Genomic DNA, 18,701 nt, shown 5'->3' with positions numbered 1-18,701 from the left:
TTCTCATAAATTTACCAGTGACTTTCAAGATAGTTAAAAAAAAAACTTGGTTTCCTTGACTGTCCTTGTAATCAATTGCACACGTGGTGTTACTATATTGAGTCACCCAATTAGATTGCGCTTTGTACAAACAATACGTTGATGATTTACGATTAAGCACTTCATTGGATGAAAATCCCGCACAGTAAACTGTATCGGAAATTGATTCTGCGGACATAAATCTGTCCAAATGAATATCCTATGATCGTCGTTGGCACAAAATGCAAGCATTGATTGTGCAAACTAGAAAGCTGTACCTATTCGATTTCTATAACAAGATAATCAATATTTTACTTGCAAACAAACAGAAAATGCAAAGGATGGAGGTAAGTATTTACTTTTCCTCCACCTCGATACTTTTAGAAGAACTTCCATTTTGTACCCTGGATTAAATGCTCTTTGCAATGCCTTTGTTTCGATACAAATACATGTATTTCCTCGTGTACACTTGCTCCTGAAGGATTAGCAATTTTCACTTCACTTTTCAATTAAAATCCCTTTGCTTCTTCTGATTACCTGACTGTATACATTGGTAGTTTATAATGATGCAAGTTTGATTTGTTCATCGACCTTTAGTTTTGCTCCAATTAGAAGGCACGTCTTTGATTCAGCAAACGTTTACAGTCATGCCTATATGAATGCTGTTAACCAGCTGCGGTGAGGCAATAACATTTGCGTTAGGTGGTCAAAGGGGTGGATAATGTGTTCTGCGCCTGCTGTGAGATTGCGAACGCTACTTATAAGGTTTTGGACAGTTCGGAGATGTGTCTGTGTTCGGGTATGTGAGGGGATGTTCGTGGATTGATGTAAGGCATGGGCAGCGGAATATCACCGTGCAGGCTGGTAGTGGATGTCATTCAGTGGCTCTGTGGATATATGTTGGAAAATCAGGGCGCTGGGTTGTCGTCCACAATGTTTGCAGCCGAACTGGTCAGGACACTTGCATTGGAGCAGAGGGGTTTTGTTCAGGCCATCGGCAGGGCAGGGGATGTGGGTCATCTGAGGCCTGCTGAGGGTGGTCGCGGGTCGAATGGAGTTCTTGCTTGGAGTTACCTTCGCAGGTCTGCCCCACGTGGTGGGAAATGAATAGTAGGAGCGGTTATTTCTTTTTCAACCCTTCCGCCGATGTTTTGTCAAACGACATTGCAGAGATGGGAAGCAAAGTATTTGGGACAAATTTAAACAATGATAACAATGTTGAAATCATGACGCTGGTTGATAGGGAGCTGATATGATAGCTCCCTATCAATTGTAAGCACAATGATCTCAGCTGAGACCAATAAATGCTGCTTAAGTAAAAACAAGACGTATGCGCATTCGAAGAGTTAGTGCGGACCGAATGGGTCGCCTTCTGCACTGTAGGGATTCTATGGATTTTCTGAAACAGCACAACTGGCAGAGTTATTTAAGTCGAATGAAGTTGTGTAGATAGGAAACTGCGGTCTCAGCGATGCTGTAAATATGAGAAGAGAATAGTACTTCAAAAATATTTGTAACAGCCAAGTTGCCACCAGATCGACCTAATTTCAGGTTATTGCGAAAAAGTGAAATTGAATCTTTACTTTGCAAAATAACTTAGAGTACCACACAGTAATGAATGTTTCTGTTTTCTGAATATTTATGTGGAGGGAGCTTCTGATCATGCAATACTGCACGGCAGATAAGCTATCTGAAAAATTTCAGACAGTGGAAATGTCAAGACAGGAGATAAAGATAGTGAGGCGGTTTGTCAAAGTAAAAGTAACACATGACATGCCCTTAGATGATGTCACCAAGGAGCAGCATGTAGATGAGTTATATGATGGTGCAACATTAAGGAAGACTAAAGGTAATAGTGAGATAGGAGGAATAGAATGTAGTGCAGTCATTATCGATGAACAAGTAAACAAAATATGACCAGCATCATAGGAGGACACAGCCACCCATCCGAAATTCTACACTGGGACGAAGGTTTGAATGAGGGTCCTGTCAGATTTTAAGAAGGCTGCAGGTATATCAAGTGGTTCAAAACCACATAGTCCAGTGGAATTCTCGATTGTCAACAAATAGTGGCATTGCCTGTAACCCTCTCTTTTTCAACTATTCGTATAAAACATTTTGCTTGCCGTTTCTCAGTGCGATCTTAAGAGAGCGGAATCTTACATTTTATATGCATGCCAATCACGTTCACATCAACGCCAACTTTTTCGACGCCATCAGTATCTCAACATTTGCCAGACTTTTCTTCCATCATTCTATTTAGTGTGCACAAAAATCTACTGTGTGGAAATATCGGCGAGCTTCACGAACATCATTGCCAACAAGCGCCTTATTCCATCCAAATGAAAATATCTGAGGAGGGATCTGGAGTATTGGAACCTTAGTATCATAATTATTCCCCAGAAAGTTTTCTTCTGACTGTATTTTGCGTCATCACAGAATCTTCCTACAGTTAATTAACATTTATCAATTAATGCATTGCATGATCTGTCCACTGCTGATTCCACTGTTGATGCATTTGCATTAAGGAGAGGTCAGACCATGGATTGGCCCTTTACTCTGCACCCATTATTAACTAAAGGATGCCATATACATGCTGTCAATGTCTAAACTCGGAGTAAGTTTCATTATGTATTTGCAATGTGCTGCTTTGCATCCAATGTGTTTTGATTAGTCAATGTCTCAATCTTCAAAGGTTTCACCTTGTTTTCATGGGCTTCCAAAATTCTAAACCTGTAGCACATCAGAAGAGAAAATCCCACGTAAAATGTTTGCTTTCATTATGGAAAACTCTGAATCGAAGTCAACGATGGCAGGGCAGATCGTTGGCTGTGTGGCATGAGATAGTGGATGCTCGTGAAATATTGATGTTTGAAGCCATTCCAATGTGTCGATGCTCGGAAATTAGCATGAGGAAATGTCTCCTTTCTGATATATGATGCATGCGGCTATAATTACATTTTTTTAATACTTGACTTTGACTTAGGATCACAATGATTATAAACATGAATAATGCTAGTAACTGACAAAAGGGCAGCTGTGCCTTGACACAACGACATACACATTGATATAATACGGGAGTTCAACTGGAAATACATAGAGGAAGTTTAAAACCGGTAAAAGAATTGCTGGATAGGGCCTATGGCTTCAAGTACAAAATTGTGAACTTGACAGGGTACATTCTTGATACTTCGATAACAGCAACTACAACAATTAAAAGCACAAGCGGGCCAAACAGTCGAGTAAGAAGGTACGAGATGAAGACATGCATATGCAAATATCGGAACTATTCGGCTTCAGTTGTGGTATCAAGTTCAGTGGTATACACTGCACTTTACTGTGGATGTGGAGGCTGTGTCGAGGGAGTAGAATCATTTTAATTAATTTCAAAGAGACAAGCAATGTTGAATGCTCAGGGAAGAGGATTTTGATTGGTAGTTGCGTTGACATAGACGATGTACTTTTAACTGGTTGTCCATGAAAATACCTCTATCAACCACTGTTCACTGGGAAACCAATAGCAATCCTTTCCCAGGCGCAATAAATTGTTAATTCCCTTCCAAATAGCTATTCTTCTAATCTGTCCTAATGATTTCAGGGAAAAAAAACCTCCAAAAACAAATGCTTTTTCTCCAATAAGGCGCCAGATTCTGATCTAGTAATTGTCTAACGTTACTTAAATAATTTCAGAAAGGCTTCAGGCGTGGATAGAGAAATAACAATCTCTGAGTGTTGTGTTTTGTCCAGTTAGCGGCATTGCCTATATATGAGCACATTGCGAATGCATTGCCTAAAGACGGCAGATTACATTGGAATTGGAATTAGAATCGTAATTCTATACACTTCAAGTAACAACTTTTGTAGGAGTTTGGTTACATGGCAGGAAATAGAGTTTAATTAGGCATTTCTCACGGCCATTTTGTACTGCTGCGAATGATTAAAAAAAAAACAATTTCGCTATTTGTACAATAGAACACTACGGTACGGGAATAGGCCTTTTGGCCCTTCTTGGCTGTGCTAAAACATTTTTCTGCCTAGTGTAAGGAAATTTGTACTCAATATGTAAGCATGTTAGTACTTAGAGAATTTGTACTGAATAATTGTACCTAAACTGGATATGAAGTATGGAATCACAGATAGTATTAGAGTGTCTTCCTTGAAGTAGAATTAGGATGGGTAAGTAGAATTAGGATGGGTAATCAAGTATAGCTGATTTGTAACCTAATATAATCAAGTGTAGCAAATGTGATCAAAGCAGGAGGCCCAGAGAAGTGGTATAGCAGTTACTTATTAGCAAACGCAAACAGCAGTCACTTGGGGAGACAATGGGTACTATACAGCTGTCCAGCTTAATATATGATCGTAACAAGCAAGAAAGAATAAAGTGAGCATGTTTTTCTTCACATTCGGCCTAAGTCAGCTAAACCACTATTGTTGTACAAGCAGAGTCGTAAAGATAAGGGCACAGGATGTAACTACCATGGTTTCGAGAGGAAAAGAGACGTAACAATGGGTGACCAATCTCAAGCAAGGTAAATAAGGGGTCAGTACAGAAACAATGGTGGCTAAACGAGGTCGCATTGTAAAAGCGAGATAAGAATCTTGAGATATGGAGCTGAAATGTGCATAAAAAGACTGTAAGCCGAGGGCTCTGTGGAGTGTTCCGGACCTCCCGGCTTTATTTCTCCTGTACTGGAAATAAAGTCTATTGCTTGGAAGATTACAACTCAGACTCTCTGTTTCAATCGGGTTAAATAAGTTGTCGTCCTGGGGAACCACGACAAAATTGGCGCTGCGAGCAGGGTGTTGTGGGAAATCGCCCAGAAAATAGCATCTGGAAGGAGTAGCAGAGACGGTGGTCCGACTGGGGCTGGACATCCCAAAGCCGGCATTCTGACAGCAAGGTGAGCAGACTTATATTGCATGTAAATCCTTGTTGTCGGAAAAAGGGATCTCGAGGCCCAGCGCACCCGGCTCTCTGCTAGTCCTGGATCTCCCCAACCCAAAGAACATCCTGCATAGGTAAAACTAAATTGGGGAAAACATTTTGAGAGACTGAGTCTGATCTGAAGGGTAGAGTTTTGCATGCAAAGCGCGCTGCGAATACTGTGTTGTCTGTGAATGGGTAAAAAGTGCGACGCAAAAAGAACCGAACGCTAATAGATGCAACTAGGTTAAGTCAAGCGGTTTGGAGCGGGATTCCAGGTTACGACTTGCCCAAGGAGAGTAAGTGTAGGAAGGCCTGCCAGTCCGAACCTACCCAGGACCTCGGGGAAAAGACGTCACCCGAGAGGGAGAGAGATCTGTGAGAGATTGCTCTCTTACCTAATACGGTAGTTAAAACTAAGGGGAGGTTATGTGATGAGGGAGCAGAAAGAGTAGAGAGAAGTATGTCAGTGGAACTGGGAACCCTGACATAGGCTTTTACTGAGGTGCGGGGTGAACGCTAATAGCAGTTATGTATTTGGAATTGTGCATGACTATATGACTGTTTGAGAGAGAAGGGGATTTGTCACGACATGAGACACCCATCAAATTTATTAGAGGCCAGTGAGCTCCCACCAGTAAAGGGTTAAAAAAAGAGACAAGCAGGCTGACTCTGTATGGTACAGAGAGAGAGAGAGAGAGAGAGGGTGTAACTGTGTAATTGAGACCCTCAGGTGATGTAATAGGTATAGCCAATCAAAGTGAATTGCTTTAAGTTTACTAAATTATGCAGGGATCGGACAGAGATTTGAATTCTGCCAAGTGGGAAAGGTGGCATTACATTGCATCTTAAAGTTGTAAGGAGAGTTAACCATTTAGGCACACAGTAGATTTGATTTTGTACTTGCCTGTGTTGGTTACAAAGGCAGAGCTGTAGAAATAATTAAACATGTAAATTGCACATTAGAATGCTTTCAGTATTTCTTCGTGCATCTGTGTTCCAAGTGATGTTTTGTTTTATTGTACCAGAATTGTAAGAAGGTGCAAGGGTCTTGATTTAGTGAGGATATTTAATGGTGATAAAAATAAATCTTATTTTGGATTTTCTGAATCAGGCTTTAGTTAATTAAACTGCTGTACTTTGACTCACAATTAGTCTCAGAGGTATCTTTACCTACAAGAATTGGTGCTGAAACCTGGGATCTGTTTATGGGTCCGGTTGAATGGCCACAACCGGAGCTCCGGAATAGATTACCGAATTTAAGGGAGTGAATCAAAGTACAGTAGGTGCTCATCTGTGATGAAAGAGTGTGAGAGTGTGTGAGAGGTCTGAGCTGAGCACGTGCAAATAAGGAGGTGTCTGTCTTTACACCCAGCCTTAGACCAGTTGTTAAGAGGGGTAGCCCCCTATGCGAAGCTCAGAAGTTTGAAGTGAGTGTAAAGGCTAGAAAAGGATGCCTGGGATGTGATGTTCAGATGAGAGTAAGAAAGAATCTGTCTGAGAGATCGCCGGAGTAGAAGGGAAAGCCGGCTTAATAGTGTGAGCTTAAGGGTGTAAGCCCACGAGTGTAAGCGGTGGTACAGAGGGGACTGATCACCCCTGAGAGGTATCACCGGACTGTGATAAGAGCGACCTAGGGGTGGGATCCATTTCACCCACTAGATCAACAATGGAAATGATTGGGAAAAAAAAGGACGGAACTAAGATAATTGGAATTCTCTTAGTTTGAATTAATTAAACAGGTTAAACTGGATTAATTGAACACCTCTCAGTCTTGGGTAAAAAAAAAATTGGGCTGACGACAAGGAGAGAATTGAAACGTCAGAATCACAGATTAGAGAGTTAGAAAAGAGAAACCAAACAAAGAAAATAGCAGTATTGTTAATACATCAGTTAGCTGGACTAATTGAACAAGTAGTTACTTCCACTAAGAAGTGGAGTGGGGATAAAAAAAAAATTCAGAAAATAGAAGGGCATGGGGGAGGGGTAGGATGCTAATGCCAGTCCAGACTCAGGAGAAGAAGGAACTGGAAGACCCAAACGTAGCCCCACCCCCATACCTGGAAGGGTCAAATCCCGCAGGACTGTACCCAGTTATATCAGGCACAATGAATTTTGAGGGAGAGTTTGACGTGAAGCAAATGACAAAGGAACAGTGGGCACAGGAGGAGGAAGAAAGGAGACAAGGTATTGAGGAAGAGTCTAAGAGGATGGAAGAAAACCTGGATGGGTTAATTCAAAGGAGGAGGCAGTTAGAGGCAGAAGTAAACGCGGTAGATCTTTTGGAATGGGCAAAAAAGGTAATAGAAGGAGAAAGAGACAAGAGGCACGGAAGAGAAGGGACTGGGGCCAGGAAAGAATGCGAGCAGAAAATGAGAGAGGATCTCCACGAATGTGAAAGTGAGATACCACAAGAAAAGATAGAAGGAAAGAGAGTCCGAGGGAGGAAAGAGGAAAAAGAGACAGAAAGCAGCACAGAGGAAAAATGCTGGGAAGTACAAAGAGGGGGTGACAGACGAAAGTTTGGGAGAGCATGGACATGGAAGCACCCAGAGAGAGAGAGAATGGAAGGAGGGACAGAAGAAAGTAGTGAAGAGGAGGAGAGACAGTCAGTGTTAGGGGGACGAAGAAAATCAATGCGGAAAAGACACCAACCTGTAAAATATCCAGCAGTGGAACGAAGGGAGAAAGGGATGTTCCCGGTGATTCTGAAGGGTGGCAGACTGCAGTATATCCCTTGGTCAGGTCAGGATTTGCCTAACTTAATTAACGAATTACCCAACATTTTGGACGGAGCTGGAAGGTGGATTGGACAGCTGGAGGCTGGAATGATGGGAAAGAGGATGGCGCTGGGTGACATCAAAGCTCTCCTGACAAAAGTGTTAGGAATGGACCAAATGGCTGAAGTAATGAGACGTGCTGGCATCCCAACCGCAGCCTATGACCCGGATGTGAATGGAACACTAATGGATCCATACCGCCACGACATTTGGCAAGCACTAAGGGATATGTACCCCAATTGGATGGATATAAAAACTCTGAGAGGGGAACCGTTGGGTGAGGAAGAGAATGCGGCCGTGTACATAGAAAACCAATTAAGAAGGTGGAGAAGGGACACGGAGAGGGACATTCTGACAGATCCACTAACCAACTCCCTGTTCCGAGCCGCAATCTTAGAAGGCCTGCCGACTTCAGCTAAGGCAAGACTGGAAGAAGTGGTGGGCCTGGATTCGAAAAACTACTGAGAGTTTGTGGATTATGTTGCCCATGCAGTGGACAGACACCGCAGGGAGGAAAAAAATGCAGACAAACAGTTGAAGGAGATACAACGCAAACTCCTGCAAGCCCAGCTGGAAGAAATTAAAAGTAAGGAAAAGCTGAAAGTGAAAGAAGACCCCACACCCAAGAAAATAGCACCGATGGTGGTGAACCAAAAGACAGAGGAAATACCTGCACCGATGCTAGGGAGGAACGGAGATGGAGGCCAGCCCATCATAACCTATAACATTTCTGCCTTCCCGCTGTCCATGAACCCAGGAGGCTATGGCTTAAATTATCAACACCCTTATGCTTCACAAAATCAGACTGACTGGAATAGAAATGGGAAAGGACACGGAGGTGGTAGGCCACCCTATCAGAATCAGAGAGGACAGGGACAGGGAAATCAGCAGCTTCCAAGGCAGGGACCGTCGCCTGGCCCTCCAGGCGTATGCTGGGGGTGCGGGGAAGCAGGACATATAAAAAGAAATTGCCCACAGAACTCTTACAGGTAGGGAGAAAACCAGCAGCAGATAGGCCAGCAAATGGCGCAAATGCCGTTGAATAACACCCCCGTGCTGCAGGGACCTGTGAATTTTCAGAGCTCCCTATAGGGGGGCCCTGAGAACCCTGAAATGGCAGGACAGTACGTACAAATAACAGATACAGCAGATCAGGAACCCATAATTAGTGTTAGAGTAGGAGGGGTTGAGGTCCCCATGATGATAGACACCGGCGCCACGTGTACGTGCATACAAACAAAATATGCGAATCACCTACCATTATCAAACCAGTTTGTAAAAACTGTGGGGTTCTCGGGGAAAGTAACGTTAACTCAGATGACAACGCTGGTACCTGTCACCATTGGAAGCAAAACTACTCATGTACCTATATTAGTGTGTGATAGAACGCCATTAAATTTATTAGGAAGAGATGCAATCCTAGGTTTAGGACTAAAATTAGAATGTACAGAACAAGGAATTGATTTGATGGGAGTGTATTTACTTGGAGTACCAGGAAAGGAAGGGGTTAATGTGTACTGGTTGGGAGACATAGAGGAGCAAGTTAAAAAACAGGTATGGGAAGTTTGGGGGGAGCTGATAGACACTTGGGTTCCACAGGCCGAATGGCCAAGGACAGAGCTACACAGCACAATGATATTTGATGAAGAACAGAAACCCGAGATACAGGAGAAGTGGGAAAAGGAGGCAGGACGAGAACAGGAAATAAGGTCAAAAAGTATTTTAGTTGGCCCAGAGGGAGCGGCCCTCGCGGTCGTGAGGGATGAATGGGTTAACAAATGGTTCTCTGTACCTGGAGCAGAACCACATGTTACACTGAAAGTGAATCCGGGATATAGATCAAAGGACCTAGGACCAATGGTGCTGAGAGCACAAGAATTAGAATTTGTTCGGACAGAAAACGTAGATGTTTGGATATCCACTAATGGACAAATGATAAAAATAATTTTGGATGATAAGATACTTGGGAAGCCAAAACAGGTAAAAATAGAGGCAGAGATTGAGAAGCAGGAGCAGGAGTGGAGAGAGAGCTTAGAAAAGGATTTGAATTCCCTCCCACAGGAGTTGTGGTCCAGACAGGACACTGATGTGGGGAGGGTTAAAAACGCTAATCCAGTGGAGGTTAGACTAAAGACCGGACGACAAGGACCTTACAGACCACAGTATCCGATTAAGGCAGAAGCAATTGAAGGAATTAGAGGAACAATTAGGGGACTGATAGAAGCAGGGGTATTAAAGGAAACTCGGAGCAAGTGTAACACACCACTGCTACCGGTAAAAAAGGCTGATGGGGAAAAATGGAGATTGGTGCATGACTTGAGGGCAGTAAATGAGGTAGTGGAGGACATGCCAGTAGAGGTTCCCAACCCCTACACCCTGTTGACTAATATACCGCCTGAAAGCAGATGGTTCACTATAGTAGACCTATGCTCAGCATTTTTTAGCGTGCCGCTAGCTCAAGAAAGCCAGTATCTCTTTGCATTTACGTTTGAAGGGAAACAATACACGTATAACAGGATGCCCCAAGGATTCAAGCATTCCCCACATGCATTCAACCAGGTGTTGAGGGCAGATTTAGAGGGGATACAGTTGGAGGGAACATTGATACAGTATGTGGATGATTTATTATTATGCGCAGAGACAAGAGAGCAATGCAGGAAGGACAGTTTAAAACTATTGGAAAGATTAGCAGAAGGGGGTCACACAGTATCCAGGAAAAGCTGCAGTTGTGCCAGGAAAAAGTAGAATATTTGGGGAGAGAGATATCAGCAGGGCAAAAGGGGATAGCTTCACAGCAAATAGAAGCAGTACTAAAAGTTCCGAAACCACAGACGGTGGGGCAAATGATGACATTTTTGGGAATGACAGGATTCAGTTCAGAATGGGTGGAAAGCTATGCAGAAAAAACACAGGCACTACGGAAAATAATGAAAGAGGCGGGATGTGAAGAATTAAAAGCCAAACTAAAATGGGATAAAGATGCTTCAGACGCATTTGAGAATATAAAGAAGGAAATGGCACAGGCACCAGCATTGGCTTTACCAACCTATGACAAACCTTTTGACTTATTTGTGAGTAACAGAGAAGCAGGATTTGCTACAGCAGTGTTAATGCAGGAGAATTGCAAGGGCAGACGAAGGCAGGCTGTAGCATATTACAGCACCAAGCTAGACGACGTAGCAATGGGGTATCCTCCTTGCTATCAAGGTCTGGCAGCAGCTTGGTGGGCATACGAAAAGGAAGCCACAGTCACAATGGGGTATGGAATTGGCTGGACAATATGTTAGGAAGATGGGGGGCCTGGTTTGCTAAAGCTGGAGTTGTGGCAGCCATGACAATAACCATCCTGGGATTAATATTTTGCTGTTTTTTACCTGTCTTGAGATCCCTCCTTGCTAGATTGGCAGTGCGACAAATGGTGACACAAGTGACAAGCAACCCACGTTTGGGAGGGACAACTAAGGAATGGGGAAACATTGAACTGCCCCCGCTGGATGAATTCACAATGACCCTGGTCGAAATTGAAACCTGTCAGTTTGCGAAATAGCTGCACTAGTGGAGGATTGTTCTACAACCTCACCGATGCCTACGGAGACCAAGAGACTTAGTCTGTACACAGGAATCAGTCTTTTTCCCTTCCCTAGACAAGGGTGGGAAGGTTTTTGGCTGATGACTGTTAGGGGCAGGCAATCTGGGGGAGCAACCTAAAAATCAGGACTTTTGCTAGACAAGCCATGATAAGACTAGAATGGGGACATTGATCCCTGGCCAAAGTACTTGGCTCCCCCACGTTGCCTACAAGTGTGATTAAATATGTGCATGTGAACAGGGCCAAACAAGGGGGACTATCTGAGCTGGCCTTGGTAATTGGGATGAGACTAGGGGATAGTCTCAAAGGGGGGATATGTAAGGAAATTTGTACTCAATATGTAAGCATGTTAGTACTTAGAGAATTTGTACTGAATAATTGTACCTAAACTGGATATGAAGTATGGAATCACAGATAGTATTAGAGTGTCTTCCTTGAAGTAGAATTAGGATGGGTAAGTAGAATTAGGATGGGTAATCAAGTATAGCTGATTTGTAACCTAATATAATCAAGTGTAGCAAATGTGATCAAAGCAGGAGGCCCAGAGAAGTGGTATAGCAGTTACTTATTAGCAAACGCAAACAGCAGTCACTTGGGGAGACAATGGGTACTATACAGCTGTCCAGCTTAATATATGATCGTAACAAGCAAGAAAGAATAAAGTGAGCATGTTTTTCTTCACATTCGGCCTAAGTCAGCTAAACCACTATTGTTGTACAAGCAGAGTCGTAAAGATAAGGGCACAGGATGTAACTACCATGGTTTCGAGAGGAAAAGAGACGTAACAATGGGTGACCAATCTCAAGCAAGGTAAATAAGGGGTCAGTACAGAAACAATGGTGGCTAAACGAGGTCGCATTGTAAAAGCGAGATAAGAATCTTGAGATATGGAGCTGAAATGTGCATAAAAAGACTGTAAGCCGAGGGCTCTGTGGAGTGTTCCGGACCTCCCGGCTTTATTTCTCCTGTACTGGAAATAAAGTCTATTGCTTGGAAGATTACAACTCAGACTCTCTGTTTCAATCGGGTTAAATAAGTTGTCGTCCTGGGGAACCACGACACTAGTCCCACTGACCTGCACCTAGACCATATTCCTCCACACCCCTTTGATCCATGTACCTGTCCAAGTTTTTCTTAAATGTTAAAAGTGAGCCCACATTTACCACTTCATTTGTTCGATTCTGTGAAAATTCAAGTTGTTGCACATGCATAGTTAAATAGGTTATGGTGTCTTGTTACACGTGAAATGACATGAGTCTGACTGGACTTGTTAATGGATTCAAATGCGCGAGCTGGTTGCGTTTGCCTGATAAGAAGATTTTGAATTTGCCAAAAAAACCTCCATCGCTGTTTAAACATCATGCTAATTGCATGGTAAATTTTTATCAAGTGTCAAGTAACAGTGCTCGCGTTCATGCTCCAGATTTGTGACAGTTAAATTTCTTTTTTTGGCGTTTAGGAATTACAAGGTATTTAAATGAATAATGATTGCATCTAAAATGATGAAAGATGGAAGCACTTGGATGAATTTGCCAAATGTAATTTTCGTACATTTTCAATAATAAAAAATGGTGAATACTAGACATAAAGAAAGATAATAATTACATCTGAATTTAATAATGTTCTGTCCTTGTTCATCCAGTATAGAAGGAAATTGAAATTTGCAAACATTTTGTGGCACTTTATTACTTTTAAAGCCATTCAGTTGACCTCTGCTTATCTGGTGGCGTCCAACCCTCAACTTTAAAACTTCATTGCTTTATCAAGTCGTGTTTTCTTTTCAACTAGCAAATGTGTGATATCGGTGTTACATTTTTAACCAATATGGACATCCCTTACATTTCTTCAGTTAAATCAAGAGACTCTCGACTTAAAATGAGTGTCATCCATTTAACAGCTACGTTCTGAAATCGGAAGGCACTTAGAAAATATCATTACAGATTGTTTCGACAGGAGGACTTCAAAAAGTCTATTCTCTTAGGCTTGAAACCACGTCCATTTATATAATTCAATCATTCCATTGCTCTAACTTGAAGATGAACACGTATCACGAAATGTCAGATTGTTTAAGTTTGATATTTTTAAATGAAATTTTATTGTAAAGTTACGCAACAATACTATAGAACCTTATTTCCAATTCCAACACCATGAAAAAGTATTTGTTAAGTTTGATCTCATTCGCGCTCAGCATTTTTTTTATCAGACAGGTATCTCTTTCCTACTCCATAGTTCACAGAATGATGGGGAACAGACATTAGGAATTTGTGGTCTTCCAGTGTTTTGGTTTGAGCTGTGAAACCTTTATGAATAATTTTAAAGTGTTACAATTGACGCATTTCCGTGCTCGATCTCTTTACCTCGAAATATGTTTATCTTTCATACTGTCACCTCATCTCTGAAAAAAAGCGTCTTACGAGGAAAAACGTATAACGAAAATAATTTCATTTAAGTTGCAATAGAATTGTTGAATTCCCTTTTCCAGAAATCAATCAGCTGAAGGGCCAATTAAAAGACACAGGTGTGGAAAGCTACAAAGTACCCTCTTGCTACTCAATTAAATAAATATTGTTACCTATCATTTGAAATGTGTTTGGCAACATTTCTATAGCCGGTTATAATTGTACATGATGAGAAGAAAATAATGCAAATGCTGGAATCAGACACAAAAACAGAACATGATGAAAATTCTCAGCAGGTCGGACAGTATTTCTGGAGAAAGAATAAAGCTAACGGTTTGAGTCTGTTGATCCTTCGTTAGAACTGAGGACAACGAAATATAGTGAGATTTGTACTGTAAGGGGTTGGGATGCGGGGGAAGAGGATGTGAGGGGGTTGTACTTGCTAGATATGGTGCAGACAAAAGGTACAAGGGAACATAAGTGTTGATGATAAAGGCTGACAATGGTGCTATTTATGTCCGTTAAGAGATTGCAATGTATACATGGGCAGGACAAATGTGCAAAGGACAAACTGCTGTATTTAGCCGATGGTCCTTTTGGGGCGAGGGAGAGGATGGGAGAGATAGAAAGTGAGATTTTGGGAGTGGACAAATGAAACGCTGGAAGAAATAGCACGAGTAATAATATAAAACATTAAATGGATTATTAAGATAAAAAAATAATTAAAGTAAACCAAACTGAAATGAAGATGGAGCATACATTTCGTGCTCTGAATCTGCTGAGTTCAATGCTTAGTCTGGAAATATGTGAAGTGCCTTATCGGAAGGGTAATTTCACAGTAATTTTATTGCAGCTTTAATGTAAGCCTTAGTTGTGACTGATAAATAAACTTTAATTTTTAACGTTAATTTTTAACGTTAACTTTTAAGATGAGGTGTTGCTTCTCCAGTTTGCATTCCAGTTCCTATCAATTACACTCCCTCACCACTACAATATGAAGTTCATCCTATTTGCTTTGTGCTCAGTTCTGATGAAGGGCCATCCAGATTCAAAATTTTGGCTCGTTTCTTTCTTCACCGATGCTGAAAGACATGCTGAGATTTTTCCATCATTTGCTATAATCGTACGTGATATTTCACCAGTAGGATATTACTAAAAGTTACGACGGTCGTGATTCTTTTACTGAACTTAATCATGTAACAACATAGGTGAATGAATTACCTCTATAATATCGGAACAGAAGCAATGGATAATCTTTCTTCTTCCGCGTCAAGAAAATAATCACATAATATCACTGCGCATTGCAACAATCGTGTTGTGTCTTAAATTATCCGGTCAGGTATGCCAAGTAATTTCGCGCACATAGCCCTATTTGTATATTCTTCAATTGATAGTCCAAATTATGTTTTTGAAATCTGCCTTGAATAATCGATAATAGTGATTTCCCGGCCAGCAGTACTCATCGTATTACCGAAAAGGTGTTTTGTTATTGTTACAACTCCCTTCAGTTTTTCCAAGAAACTCATCTCTGCGCGTCCTTGTATCATTAATTAACCAGGACGTTGTTTTCTTGCCAGTCTTATGAAAATCTGTATAAATCCTCTACTCCTATAACATATAAATTTCGTTTGCTGCAACTTGAATAACCGTTACTTTCACCGCAGTGATCTTGTCAAATAATTCTTGAACCGCCTTGCAAATCTATTCGGCACTTTCTAAAGTATTCTCACAAATGATTTGTCTGTGAAGCTGACGGTGTAATCTGTTTTGCCAACCTTTCCCCTCAGTACGCATTGTGACCTTCAAAGAACTCACGCTAATAATTGACTTTGGACCCCTTGCTTTCAGCCTCGAATATCGTTAACCTTTCGCACGAGTCTTAATTACATTTCATGAACTGCTTGTACATCTTGGGAGTTTACAATCCTCTTAAAATCGATTCATATCATAGTCATGACTGAAAAGTCCTCCAAGCCGCTATCGTGAATTTATCTATGCACTACAACTTCCAAGCCATTCCTACATCATTCAGTCCGTCCACAAATTGACCACTTATCGCTGCTCCTTTTTTTTGGTACAGCCAAATCATTCCACAAGTTGATAGCTGTCCTCCTTTTCCATGAGGCACATTTCCGAATCAACTTTCAATGCCGCCTTTTCGTCGAAGTTTAAATCCATCGCATCCTTGCATTAAACTAAATTGGCAATTAATCAGCAAACGCAGCAGGAATATGCAATCATAGACTGCATTGTACGTGCTCGCCAAAGGTAATAAAAAAAACGGTCCGATGTCGGATTATTCTACCCCACGTTACTCTTTCTGAACAATTGCCCAATCCCTCTGGTGCCAAATTGATTCTGAGTAAAGTAAAGCTTACATCATTGAAAAGGTAATGAAATAGCATTCACCACTCATTTATCCTGTCCTCGGTCCCTAGAACCACAGCGAATTTGGAAATTTGGTTCCTATTCTACAGTTCCTGCTCCGCCGTATTTGAGCAATCTGGGTTTTATGCATCCTGGAACTTACAGTGTCCCACTCTAATCCTTCTAAATCGGCCCTCAAATTTCACCTGGATGACGTCTACAATCTTCATTTGAAACTATTATTTTTCCTATTCGTTTCCTTTAGGAAACAGCAACATATTTTTAATTATTCTTATTGTAAGCCTGAAAGTACTTCTATTAATAATATAGCCCATTTTATATGCATGGTGCACTGGATGGACATCGTGTACCATGGAACCTCGCTCTGAAACATGGTTATTACTGGCAAACATGGCTCCCACACTCGCCTCCTGCTTTATGTGCATCGAAAGGACATACATATTCATAACCAAAGTGTGTGGCCACCTTATCGAATTTTCCCCCCTGACCGGCATTTTTGTTGTGAGAAAGGATTCTACAGATTCTTGCTTAGAAATCAGGACGCAAGCCATTGCACTGCAAAACCTCCACTGACGCACTTACATCGAATGTATGTATTCTTTTGTTACTTTGTGCATTTAATTTTAGATTCTCTCTTTGTCAGGTTTCCTCTTGAGTTTCTATTACAGCCTGATTTCATTTGACGTAGTTAAGGCTTGAACGATTGATATTTATTACATAACACATCCATTTTCCCCTCCCTCACCTCATTTTCTCTATAACACTGCCACCCAAAGAGCCTCGACCCCCGCCAATCTCCATCAAAAGCTTCATTTAAAATATCGATCTCACAATGCCTTTGTGAATTGTGTTTCTCAGCTTCATTGATAGTTCAGTTAACATTCGATTTGATTGTCCTTGACTATTCAGTTCTGTAGGTTGATATGTTCCTGGAAATCAGTCACATATTTATATGCATTCTGACTCAATAGAAAAACAGCTCGACGAAAAGTCCAAAGGTAATTGTCTACTAACCAAATTACATCAGGCACTGTTATTTCAGAGCATGCTACTCTGTGTAGAATTTCTGCTCAGAGCAATATATCACATTAGCCATATATGATAACCTGGGTTTCGCAAGTTCTCTTCATAACGAAACAACTGTCCAAAATGTGTTTTATATTTCCCGCTGTTTGTTCTGAAGTGGTTTTTGGCAGTGGAATAATGAAGAGCTGTCACATGTTTCCCCTCATACCTCTATCTAATTCTGAGAAAATATGCCGAAACGAGTCGAGAAGAATATGTCATAATCGTGTTACAAAGGAAATGTAGCAAGGTATGATACGCGACGAAGCATTATGCATTGCCGGGATTCAAAAGGAGATAATATGATACTTTTTTTGCCACGGCATTGCCATCGTACAACTTCTCATAGCGTTCATGCAGTGTTTTATCATTTAGCAGCAGGCTGATCACAAGTATGAATACTGGTCAGATGTTATAATAACCAAAAGAACAATTGCTGTTCCTCACTAGCAAACACTATATCCGATCAATGACGAACAATCACAGTGTTAACAAACATTCCCAAATTGTTTTCAGCAACACTCACTAAACTCGGTGTCATCCAATAATGGAAGAATCCTTGTTTGATAACAAATACACCACCATAAATATTCAGTCTTTGCTGCAACGTTCCGTCTTTAAGAAATATTCAGTACATCCTAAATAGGGAAGCGTTTTCATGATGCTCTTCCTAGGCTAGAAATCCAGCGACAGAGGTTAATTACCTGCCCAGACAGCTTCGAATCCTAATATACAAAATGAAGTAAATATTAATATTAAGCTTTTAATAATGACAATGAAATGATTGTCGTCAAATTTCATCAGGTTTCTTATTGTCCTTTAGGGAAGGGAATCTGTTGCCTTACCTGATATGTCACACATATGATCCCAAAACCTAGAGTAATATGTTTGACCCCGAAATTCTCTCTCACAGTTAAGCAAGTTATGTAGCAAACCGCTACAAAGTCCATAACAAATGCAACTGGCTGGATCACATGGCATCAGAAAAAAAAAACTTGAACGGAATATGCAGTCCTGTCCAAATTTATGTCATTCCAATATTTTAATACTGCAAACTTGTGCCAAAATTGATAGTGCAGTCCTCAGACAAGAAAAGCCGCAGCCTAACAGAGTCATTTTTTACTGGTAATGTCCCATTGCTCTCCCTGGGTACGCCCCGATCTTCCAGAAGAACAGTCACAGCAGAGTGGGAAGAAGGCCTACAGTCCGCGAGTGCAGTTGCCTTTTAAGTCAGCAACAACTGTTTCAGGCCTCATAACGCCTCGTGGCATCAGGTCAAATATGGAAGTGCTCATTACCTCGTGCAGAAATCCTGTCAAACCCCACCTTCGCCATCCCCCAGTGAAGAATAATTAACCCCCAATTTTGAACACAGAGGAAAAAAGAAGCTCAGTGTCCTTCCATTGAGGTATTAATAGCATATCACGAAGGCTGACGCATTAGTGACATTCTGCCCGTACTGACAAGTTCGAATAATCATGTTAACCGGATTGAAATTATAGCAGTCTCCTAACTAAAAGTGGAGCAGGAACGGA

This window comes from Carcharhinus amblyrhynchos, chromosome 9 (genome assembly GCF_965287045.1).
Source record: "Carcharhinus amblyrhynchos chromosome 9, sCarAmb.v2.hapA, whole genome shotgun sequence".
NCBI classification, from domain to species: domain Eukaryota; kingdom Metazoa; phylum Chordata; class Chondrichthyes; order Carcharhiniformes; family Carcharhinidae; genus Carcharhinus; species Carcharhinus amblyrhynchos.
Note: the sequence above shows the minus strand (reverse complement) of the source record.